The sequence below is a fragment of the Hyla sarda genome, chromosome 7 (genome assembly GCF_029499605.1).
Source record: "Hyla sarda isolate aHylSar1 chromosome 7, aHylSar1.hap1, whole genome shotgun sequence".
In the NCBI taxonomy this organism is placed as follows: Eukaryota; Metazoa; Chordata; class Amphibia; order Anura; family Hylidae; genus Hyla; species Hyla sarda.
The window spans coordinates 221,577,364-221,589,745 of record NC_079195.1 but is presented as its reverse complement, the minus strand read 5'-3'; the positions used below and the strand labels follow the sequence as shown (position 1 = coordinate 221,589,745).

At 48.3% G+C, this 12,382-nt stretch overlaps 1 pseudogene; it reads left to right on the top strand.

Moving 5' to 3' along the window:
- The first annotated feature begins 10,951 nt into the window (after positions 1 to 10,951).
- Positions 10,952 to 11,056, top strand: LOC130283557 (U2 spliceosomal RNA; annotated as a pseudogene).
- Positions 11,057 to 12,382: the final 1,326 nt, after the last annotated feature.

Below are 12,382 nucleotides of genomic sequence, written 5' to 3'. Positions count from 1 at the left end.
ACACAGGACGTAAATGTATGTCCTGGTGCGCGAAGTACCACCAAGGCAGGACGTACATTTACGTCTGTGGTCGTTAAGGGGTTAAAAAAAAAAGAACGTTGCGCTTTTATTGGTTACTATGGGCAACAGATACAGTTGCTATGGGCAACAGAAGTTACTGAATTGTGACTGGTTGCTATTGCCAAAGTAGACGGTTGCTGAACTGTGGCTGGTTGCCATGGGCAACAAAGTGGCTGCATTGTGATTGGTTGCTATGGTCAATTAAGACAGTTGCTGCAGTGTGGTTGCTATAGGCAGCAAATACAGTTGCCGCGCTGTGGCTTTGTTGCTATGGGCAACAAAGTTACCTCATTATAATTATGCCTAGGGGCAACAAAGACAGTTGCTGCATTGTGACTGGTTGCTATGGGCAAGAAAAACAGTTGCTCTGTGGCTGGTTGCTATGGGCAACAAACAGTTACAGAATCATGACATTTCCTGCATTGTGGCCAGTTGCTATGGACAGCAAAGATAGTTAGTACAGTGTGGCTGGCTGCTACGGACAATAGAGATGGCTGCTGGATCATGACTAACTTGTTGCTAGGGGCAACAAAGACAGTTGCTGTGCTGTGGTTGGTTGCTATGGGCAACAAAGCGGTTTTTATTATTTTAATAATGACCGTTGCTATGGGGAACAAACAGTTGCTATGGGGAACAAAGACATTTACTGCATGGGGAACAAAGACATTTGGCCGGATAACCCCTTCAAATCCCCCCCCCCCCCCCCCACCATCCCAATGTAGTGTTTCCCAACCAGAGTGCCTCCAGCTGTTGTAAAACTACAATTTCCAGCATGCCCGGACAGCCCTAGGCCAGTGTTTCCCAACCAGGGTTTCTCCAGCTGTTGCAAAACTACAACTTCCAGCATGCCCGGACATCCCTAGGCCAGTGTTTGCCAACCAGTGTGCCTCCGGCTGTTGCAAAACTACAACTCCCAGCATGCCCGGACAGCCTTTGACTGTCCGGGCATGCTGGGAGTTGTAGTTTTGCAACAGCTGGAGGCATCCTAGATTGAGAAACACATGGCTCGCATTACGAGGAATTGTGTGGGCTCTATGCTTGGCTGTACAGCAGTGTTTCCCAACCTGTATCTCTCCAACTGTTGCAAAACTACAACTCCCAGCATGCCCGGCTGCACACACTCCATTGATTTTGATGGGCATGCCCCGGTACAGCGCTCAGGTCTCTTCAGCGCTCTCATAGAGAAAGAATGGAGCGCGTGCCCTCTGCAACACCAGCTCCTCTCAGCGAGCCAGTTCCTGTTCAGGAGATCGTGGAGGGAGGTCCCAGCCTTCGGACCCCCTGCGATCAGATACGTTTTTTTGTTTTTCACCGGACTACCCCTTTAATGTATATGATAACCCCTTCAAACCCCCCCCCCCCACCATCCCAATGTAGTGTTTCCCAACCAGAGTGCCTCCAGCTGTTGTAAAACTACAATTTCCAGCATGCCCGGACAGCCCTAGGCCAGTGTTTCCCAACCAAGGTTTCTCCAGCTGTTGCAAAACTACAACTTCCAGCATGCCCGGACATCCCTAGGCCAGTGTTTGCCAACCAGTGTTCCTCCAGCTGTTGCAAAACTACAACTTCCAGCATGCCCGGACATCCCTAGGCCAGTGTTTGCCAACCAGTGTGCCTCCGGCTGTTGCAAAACTACATCTCCCAGCATGCCCGGACAGCCTTTGGCTGTCCGGGCATGCTGGGAGTTGTAGTTTTGCAACAGCTGGAGGCATCCTAGATTGAGAAACACATGGCTCGCATTACGAGGAGTTGTGTGGGCTCTATGCTTGGCTGTACAGCAGTGTTTCCCAACCTGTATCTCTCCAACTGTTGCAAAACTACAACTCCCAGCATGCCCGGCTGCACACACTCCATTGATTGTGATGGGCATGCCCCGGTACAGCGCTCTGGTCTCTTCAGCGCTCTCATAGAGAAAGAATGAAGCGCGTGCCCTCCGCAACACCAGCTCCTCTCAGCGAGCCAGTTCCTGTTCAGGAAATCGTGGAGGGAGGTCCCAGCCGTCGGACCCCCTGCGATCAGATACGTTTTTTTGTTTTTCACCGGACTACCCCTTTAATGTATATGATAACCCCCTTCAAACCCCCCCACCATCCCAATGTAGTGTTTCCCAACCAGAGTGCCTCCAGCTGTTGTAAAACTACAATTTCCAGCATGCCCGGACAGCCCTAGGCCAGTGTTTCCCAACCAGGGTTTCTCCAGCTGTTGCAAAACTACAACTTCCAGCATGCCCGGACATCCCTAGGCCAGTGTTTGCCAACCAGTGTGCCTCCAGCTGTTGCAAAACTACAACTCCCAGCATGCCCTGACAGCCTTTGGCTGTTTTTTTTTTCCACCGGACTACCCCTTTAATGTATATGATATCAGGTGTCCAGACCAAAAATGGTCCCCAAAGATGTAGATGAAGAAGTCACGTTTTGAGATACTTTGTAATTTTAGAGAAAGTCTAAGTATTTATATATTATTCCACATATGTGAACAAGTGCGGGAGGCTCCATCAGCACCAGGCAGCACTCCAGGAGAGTGGTTACACATCTGACACACAAGCTTTTCATTTGTCCAGATTGACATTAATGGCATAGACTTTACTTCAATCAGCGCAATCCTATTGAAGTAGAAATTCTTTGATGCTATAAATATAAAGTCCTTAGAACTAGTAGATGTATATATGGGCTGCACTATTAAAGAGGTAGTTACTCCGCTATATTTTCATAGGTTCTCCTTATGATTATACTTAATGTTCTGTGACAATATCAGCATCTAAAGGACTAATAGGCAGAAAGACTTAGGTTTCACTTAGATTATCTATCCTATTATCCTGGTGAAAGAGGGCACTGCCATTAGGGGATCCCGCTGCCACTAGGGGGCACAGCTGCCATGAAGGGGTGGAATTGGTCTGTACAATGGTTAGGTAGGTGGTACCATGATGGAGGACACAAGGTCTCCAGCAGAACATTACCCATCACACTGCTCCCGTCAGCTTGTCTTCTTCCCATAATGCATTCTGGTGGCACCTCCTCCCCAGGCAGGGCTGTTTGAAGGAATTTGGGGTCCCCAAGCAAAAAAGACATGGAGCCCCCCCCCTTCCCCACATGGGGCATTATATGTGGGGGGCACAGGACAGGGGGGCATTATATTGGCACATGACAGGGGGGGGGCCCTGTCATGTGCCCCTCACATATAATGCCCCCCTGTCCTGTGCCCCCACATATAATGCCCCATGTCCTGTGCCCCCCACATATAATGCCCCATGTCCTGTGCCCCCCACATATAATGCCCCATGTCCTGTGCCCCCCCCCCCCCCCGTTTTAATAATTCCCCTGTACCATAGCGCCCGAGCAGCTCTTACCTTTCTCACACGCTGCTCCGTTCTTGCAGTGTGAGCCGCGGGGACATGATCTCCAGGCACCGGTGCGATGGTGTGACGTCATCGCGCCGTCCTGCCGTGGATGGCGTCCCCGCGGCTCACACTGCGTGAACGGAGCAGCGTAAGAGAAAGGTGAGGGAATGGTGGAGCAGGACAGCTGACAACTCCCGCTCCACCATGCTACAAGACAGGAGGGGCTTGAGTCTCTGCCTCCCATCCCACTCCAGGCTCTCGCACTGCTGGCCCGGCCAACCGACAGGGCGAGCTGCCGAACTGGGATGGGGGCAGGAGGACGGCCCAGCAGGACAAGCTCGGGGCCCCAAGCAATTGCTTGGTTTGCCTGTCCTGTAGCGACGGGCCTGTCCTCGGGTAAGTGAAGTACATGCACCTGGCAGTCCACATGATCAAGAACGTCATCCATCATCTAAAACAAGAGGGCTTAATAATGTCCTTTATGGAGCTAGTTTCCAAATATAAAATCCCTCGCCAAGATTTTTACAAATTCCTACAGGTTAGGCATTTTTTACATAGCCTTACACCTTCCCCAGAAGTGAGAAACAACTCCGTCTTTCGCTTACTAGCTTCTTCTCATAAGGGTTTAAAGCCCTTTTATATAGCTCTACTACAGACCCAAACTGACTCCAAGCCATATCCTCTATGTTCATGGGAGCGAGATTTGGGAATGTCATCTTTCCCTGACTCTATCCCTGTCTTTATTTTTACCTAAAACCCCATACAAATATGTTTTTTATATCCACCGTGGCTACTAAGGCTCCTGCCGTGAGCGAGGGGAGAAGGGGGCGTGGCCCTGCAGGCATGACATCATCTGAAGCCTGCCGGGCGCACTTCTGCCCTTCTCCCTCTTCACACAGATTAAGACCTTGATCAGACTCAGGAGAGGCAGACCCTATCCTCCTCTGTGCAGCCCTGCGCTACACTGACATCCGGCTGGCCATGTCAGGAGTGCCGTGATGCGGGCACAGCTCTCGCTCCCTGCCTGTCTGATTGACAGGCAGGGAGCTGCCCTGTGCTCTTCAGTGTCCCAGCTGCACTGAGAGTCCAAACTCTATGCACCGGGACATGTAGGGAAACCCCTAGTGGTTGTTTTTTAGAAGTAAAAAATAAATAAACATATATATATATATATATATATATATATATATATATATATATAGACATATACATTTTTGTTAATCACATGTAATTAGAAAGTTGTTTCTAATACATTGATTAACAAAATATAAAAAGTTTTGGTGGTGAGAGGTACTCTTTAACTTTCACTTGCTGTAACCTTCCTGTACATGTGATCCCAACACAACAGGTTATTATCTTGATGAATTATCAGGTTATGTCAGATTCAGGAGGGACCAGCCCTCTAAGACTGGCAGAACCGGACTTACAGCACATTCGGAAATTCTTCAGACCCTTTCACTTTTTTCACATTTTGTTATGTTGCTCCTTGTGCTTCCCCCATTATTTTACCCTAAGTCGCTCATAATAAGAATGTACTAAAAGAATGTTAGAAATTTTTGCTAATTTGTTCAACTTGCAGTGATATAAGTATTCATACCCTTAACTCAGGAATTAGTCAAACCCAGTGATTCTGGCCTCTAGTCTTCTTGGGGATGAGGCCACAAGGTTTACACACCTTTTTATTAAGAATATCTATGTACTGTGCTCCATTCAGCTTTCCCTCACTCCTAACAAGTCTCCCTGTCCCTGTCCCCACCATTCTTCACTGTAGGGATGGTATTGGGCAGGTGATGGGCAGTGCCTGGTTTCCTCCAGACATGATGCTGCCCCCACCATGATCACTGTAGGGATGGTATTGGGCAGGTGATGGGCAGTGCCTGGTTTCCTCTATACATGATGCTGCCCCCACCATGATCACTGTAGGGATGGTATTGAGCAGGTGATGGGCAGTGCCTGGTTTCCTCCAGACATGATGCTGCCCCCACCATGATCACTGTAGGAATGGTATTGGGCGGGTGATGGGCAGTGCCTGGTTTCCTCCAGACATGATGCTGCCCCCACCATGATCACTGTAGGGATGGTATTGGGCAGGTGATGGGCAGTGCCTGGTTTCCTCCAGACATGATGCTGCCCCCACCATGATCACTGTAGGGATGGTATTGGGCAGGTGATGGGCAGTACCTGGTTTCCTCCAGACATGATGCTGCCCCCACCATGATCACTGTAGGGATGGTATTGGGCAGGTGATGGGCAGTATCTGGTTTCCTCTATACATGATGCTGCCCCCACCATGATCACTGTAGGGATGGTATTGAGCAGGTGATGGGCAGTGCCTGGTTTCCTCCAGACATGATGCTGCCCCCACCATGATCACTGTAGGGATGGTATTGGGCAGGTGATGGGCAGTGCCTGGTTTCCTCCAGACATGATGCTGCCCCCACCATGATCACTGTAGGGATGGTATTGGGCAGGTGATGGGCAGTGCCTGGTTTCCTCCAGACATGATGCTGCCCCCACCATGATCACTGTAGGGATGGTATTGGGCAGGTGATGGGCAGTGCCTGGTTTCCCCCAGACATGATGCTGCCCCCACCATGATCACTGTAGGGATGGTATTGGGCAGGTGATGGGCAGTGCCTGGTTTCCTCCAGACATGATGCTGCCCCCACCATGATCACTGTAGGGATGGTATTGGGCAGGTGATGGGCAGTGCCTGGTTTCCTCCAGAGATGATGCTGCCCCCCACCATGATCACTGTAGGGATGGTATTGGGCAGGTGATGGGCAGTGCCTGGTTTCCCCCAGACATGATGCTGCCCCCACCATGATCACTGTAGGGATGGTATTGGACAGGTGATGGGCAGTGCCTGGTTTCCCCCAGACATGATGCTGCCTCCACCATGATCACTGTAGGGATGGTATTGGGCAGGTGATGGGCAGTGCCTGGTTTCCCTCAGACATTGTGCTGCCCCCACCATGATCACTGTAAGGATGGTATTGGGCAGGTGATGGGCAGTGCCTGGTTTCCCTCAGACATTGTGCTGCCCCCGCCATGATCACTGTATGGATGGTATTGGGCAGGTGATGGGCAGTGCCTGGTTTCCTCCAGGCATGATGCTGCCCCCACCATGATCACTGTAGAGATGGTATTGGGCAGGTGATGGGCAGTGCCTGGTTTCCTCCAGACATGATGCTGCCCCCACCATGATCACTGTAGGGATGGTATTGGGCAAGTGATGGGCAGTGCCTGGTTTCCTCCAGACATGATGCTGCCCCCACCATGATCACTGTAGGGATGGTATTGGGCAGGTGATGGGCAGTGCCTGGTTTCCTCCAGACATGATGCTGCCCCCACCATGATCACTGTAGGGATGGTATTGGGCAGGTGATGGGCAGTGCCTGGTTTCCTCCAGACATGATGCTGCCCCCACCATGATCACTGTAGGGATGGTATTGGGCAGGTGATGGGCAGTACCTGGTTTCCTCCAGACATGATGCTGCCCCCACCATGATCACTGTAGGGATGGTATTGGGCAGGTGATGGGCAGTGCCTGGTTTCCCCCAGACATGATGCTGCCTCCACCATGATCACTGTAGGGATGGTATTGGGCAGGTGATGGGCAGTGCCTGGTTTCCTACAGACATGATGCTGCCCCCACCATGATCACCATGCCTGGTTTCCTCCAGACATGATGCTTAAAATCCCAGATTGTGGAGGCTGCAGTGGTGGTTGATCTCCTGGACATTTCTCCTATGAGGACACGAGATGAAGCTCCACCAGAGTGACCAATAGGTTCTCTGTCACCTCTCCTACCAAGGTCCTTCTCCCCCGATTACTTAGTTTGTTGGGGCGGCAGCTCTAGGGAGAGTCCAAGTTGTTCCTTCTTCCATGTAAGAATTATAGAGGTCACTGAGCTCTTGGGAACTTTCAGTGCAGCAGAAATCTTTTTGTCCCCTTCTCCAGATCTCTGCCTCCACACAATCCTGTCTCTGAGCTCTACAGGCAGTTATTTCCCCCATCATGGCTTAATATTTTGCTCTAATATGCATCAGCAGTGAGACCTTATATAGACAGGGTTGTGTCTTTCTAAATCCTGGCCAATCAGATGAGTTTACCAAGGGTGACTTAGCTTTGCAAAGAGAGAGTGTTGAGTCTCATCTCTGCACCTGGTCATCTAGGCTGTTGGTGCTGAAGGTCACCCAGGTTACCTGATTACACTAATAAGTCAGTTGAGGTCAGTTCACATTATTTGCAGTTTTGATGCCTTTTCTTATCCAAAGTGCGTTTTTAGAGAAATATTGCCATGAGGAGAAAGTGATATGACCTATAATCACAATTGAGGTGTTCTATGAAGATTTGAAGTCTTTTTGCTGTGCTCATACCAGCAGTTTGGTGGGCACAAAACTGCTTACAGATTTTTATTTTTTTTAATCCAATGACAATGATCTAGTGTGTTTGTCCATCTTCAGAGCCCTTACTTCCCATATCATGAAGTGACAAACCCCATATTGTGATAGCCTGGAGGATGTAGGGTATGGGGAGTGTAGCTGTGTGGTAATTAAAGGTGTTTGTTAACCTTTGCTATTCGTGACGCCAGGGTGAGTGCTCCTCAGTAATGCTTGTCCTACCGACACCCTTCCCAAGAGCGATAGGGAGGTATATAATAATAGATTGTCCACAACCGGAGAGTTTTCTGAAACAGGATTAACTTTTACTGAAGAATTTCTGCAAGCTTCAATAACAGAACAGTCTCTCAGCATAACAACGCTTACCTGGGAGATTGACAAAGGTTGGGACTTTAGCATTTAGAATCTTTAAGTATTGTGCGCTGTTCCACTGGATTTAGGGGTTTATATGTGGTCCAGTAGTCACGCTAGCTTTAGCGGGATTTAGATTTGAACTCATGGTTTTGGTTCAGCTGAGGCCGGCAGGTTTTCGAGGCCTCGCGCGTCTTTGAAAGTTGCGCAGAACCGTCCTGTTAGTCCGGCATCCACGAGAGCAGCAACCCAAGAGAGTGATAATTGGACGCAGCTCCCTTATATGGGCAGGGGCTGGACTAACGCTAATTGGTCCATACTGATGTCAATCACCATTACAGAGATTTGTGGGTAACACGTGACCCAAGGACCTCCAAAGGTCCTCCAACATACCATAGAGGTTATTAGCATGGTCACATGACCGAAGGTCCTGCGACGCTGAACAAGGTAAGCACTGTACATTATTATAAAATATATACAATTATTAAATATATACATGTATTATCATTAGAGAATTAGAGTGGAGGAGAGGAGACTAGGGGCTGTCCCACCTGAGGAACCCTACCTGAACGTAGTTACTCTGACTTTGGGGACCTCTACACTAGGTACGGTATGCAATACGGTACCGGGACACCACAATATCATAATGCAGATTACCCCATCATGTTGAAGCTTGCACACTTGATACACATCTGCGCTAAAGCTTTAGATCAGTGTTTTCCCAAACTGTGTGCCTCCACCTGTTACAAAACTATAACTCCCAGCATGCTTGGACATTCTCTAGACCAGTGCTTTACAACCAGTGTGCCTCCAGCTGTTGCAAAACTACAACTCCTAGTATGCCCTGATAGCCTCCAAACTGATGCTTTTCAACCAGTGTGCCTCCAGCTGTTGCAAAATTACAACTACCAGAATGCCTGGATAGCCTCTAAACAGTGCTTTCCAAACAGAGTGCTTCCAGCTGTTGCAAAACTACAAGTTCAAATATACCCAGACAGCCTCTAGACCAGTGGTCTCCAACCTACAGACCTCCAGATGTTGCAAAACTACAACTCCCTGCATGCCCGGACAGCCAACGGCTGTCCGGGCATGCTGGGAGTTGTAGTTTTGCAACATCCTGAGGTCCGTAGGTTGAAGACCACTGCTCTAAACCAGTGCTTTATAACAAGTGTGTCTCCAGCTGTTGCAAAACTACAGCCATTAGTTGTCCGGGCATGCTGGGAGTTGTAGTTTTGCAACATCCTGAGGTCCGTAGGTTGAAGACCCCTGCTCTAAACCAGTGCTTTATAACAAGTGTGTCTCCAGCTGTTGCAAAACTACAGCCATTAGTTGTCCGGGCATGCTGGGAGTTGTAGTTTTGTAACAGCTGGAGGCACACTGTGTTGAAAAATACTGCTTTAGATCTCAGGATGCTTCTGAAATGTTTCCACCTAAATATATGAAATTTTATTGTTGTTTCGCTGGATTATTGTTGTGCGTGTTGTATATTTCTTCATCACGGGCTGCAGCGTCAGAGAACATTTCATCACGCTGTGCCTGCGCGCCCAACACCAACCGTAAAATACTTTTATATCTCCATGTTTGGTGAAACAATGTGGAGAAATACAGCAGGAATGCCATTTCTTCTCTGATTCATGTGTGGGAGATGCATTAACAGATCGGACTTACGGTACCAGACACCAGGAACGTATTATTATTTTCTGGGGTGGTGGAAATGTATTGTCTGTACAGAACTGGTATAATTATTTCTTAGAAATGGCACAACCACCCCCCAGTGTCATATACATCACACAATGCAAATGTACGGGGGACGTCCCTGAACGCGCTACCGTTTACCTAACATTTCCGCCATGCTTGGTATGCCAGCTCGCTATTGTAATAAAATAGATGTAAGATTAGGCCACACCCCATTTGACAACAAGCCACACCCACTTAAAAACAAAAAGTGCTGCTGGTGTAAAAGAACAAATTAAAGTCAGGATCAGGATATATATATATATATATATATATATATATATATACACATATATATATATATTAGTTATACACCTCCCCTCCAGCTCTATCAGTATACTGCTGCTATCTCTATGGGATCAGGATATTTAGTAGTTATACACCTCCCCTCCAGCGCTATTTGTATACTGCTACTGCTATTTGCATGGGATCAGGATATAAAGTAGTTATGCACCTCCCCTCTAGCTCTAGCTGTATACTGCTGCTGCTATCTCTATGGGATCAGGATATATATAGTACTTATACACCTCCCCGCCAGCTCTATCTGTATACTGCTGCTGCTATCTCTATGGGATCAGGATATTTAGTAGTTATACAACTCCCCTCCAGCTCTATCTGTATACTGCTGCTGCTATTTGCATTGGATCAAGATATATAGTAGTTATACACCTCCCCTCTAGCTCTAGCTGTATACTGCTGCTGCTATCTCTATCGGATCAGGATATATAGTAGTTCTACACCTCCCCTCCAGCTCTATCTGTATACTGCTGCTGCTATTTCTATGGGATCAGGATATATATAGTAGTTATAAACATCCCTTCCAACTCTATCTGTATACTGCTGCTGCTTTCTCTATGGTAAAAGGATATATAGTAGTTGTACATCTCCCCCTGTCTCTGCACATTAAACCAGTGCTCATCTCATCATTTGATGGCCCTTTACGCAGCTCGAGCATCAAGCTGGGAGGGCCACATGAACAATTGCCGTACCTTTGTTGTGGCGTTTTGCTGCAATAGCTGGTTGGTCGCACATTACCTATAAAACAGTGAGATGTGCGGCCAAGATCCTTCTCGGCCTTTTGGCTAAGATCAAGTGTAGTATCTGTTATCAGTTTAAGTCGGTGAGCTGATGCACCGGTTTTGGACTGGTGGGGATGGGTGCTGCATTTAGGGGACAGGTGTACCGGGGCGTTCCGGGGCTGGTTCTGAGGAATCAGCTCAACGGCTGCCCCGATGTGATGTGCTCCCTCCGGGTCTCGCCATGAGGCTGAGAGGGTCTAGAGCTGAGGTACTTTAGTGCCTTGGGGAGTGGTGACCCCGAGGTGCCCGAAACTCACTGGGAATACTGGCTCACTGAGTGGAAGCACGAGCACCATGATCTCTTCACCTTGTGGCACTCACCTCTTGATTCCCGGCCTTCTGGGTGGGATCTTAGAAATTTTTATAGATCCGGCCGGATGTCCGGATGTCTGCGCACATTCACTTGTTTATTTATTTTTGTCTCACTGTGTCACTTTTTGCGTGTTGTGTGTCCACAGGATTTGTCAGGATGCTGTAGCCCTTCCGGGTGTCCCTCCTGGCGGTCTAGGGGAGGTGTGTGTGGCCATTAGGTTCTGCACCTCCCTGCAGACACCCCCGGGTACTCCTGCATGGGCAGGGTACCGACCGTTTACGGCTTCGCAGGCAGATACATTGGCTAACGCCAAGGGGGATGCCGGGAGCATTTGTGGTCCCCTAGTAGCTTTGGCGAAAAGGGACATCGAACCTGGAACCACCCAGGTACCTTTTGGTCCGGAGGCGAAGGGTGAGGTTTGTTGGGGGGCTTCTCTTCTATCGGAGAAGGGCTTGCGATAGAACCGCATCCTCTGTGCACGTTTTTTTAGTGTAACATGTTTGCACTTTTTCTTGCACTTTGGGTGATTCGAGAGCACGTTCCTCTGCTCTTAGATAAACTGTTAACCCCAAAGGGAAGGGGGGGGGGTGAATACTTATGCAAGGCACTAGGGCCCTATGATGCCTCTGATAAAATTCCCCCATTGCGTAAGTGAAACTGATTTACTGGTTTAATTTACAGTGAGTAAAGATTAGCCATTGTAAAATGAAATGTTTGGCAGCATCCTATTATACTTTATTTCTACTTCTCATCATTATAAAGATCTCTGCTTGCTGTCAGGTAGTGAGGACACTCTAGAGCACATCCAGAGAACCTTACACAATAACTACTGAATCCGGTTGGAAGTGACAGAGAATAGAATTTGTGGTGACTTGTTGGGACTGACAGAATCTTTCCATATTTTTGCTAAGGATATGTAAGTAATTATGGAGAAGGTTCCGGTTTCCGCCGATTTGTTTAAAAAACGTATCAACTGTTTAGTTAAATGAAGAATTCTTTGGAAATCAGTGCTCCACTGCGTCATGAGGATTTACATGCAGCATTTTAATTCTGTTATCCGAATTTCACTGGGATCCATGGCTCACCATTCATATATATATAT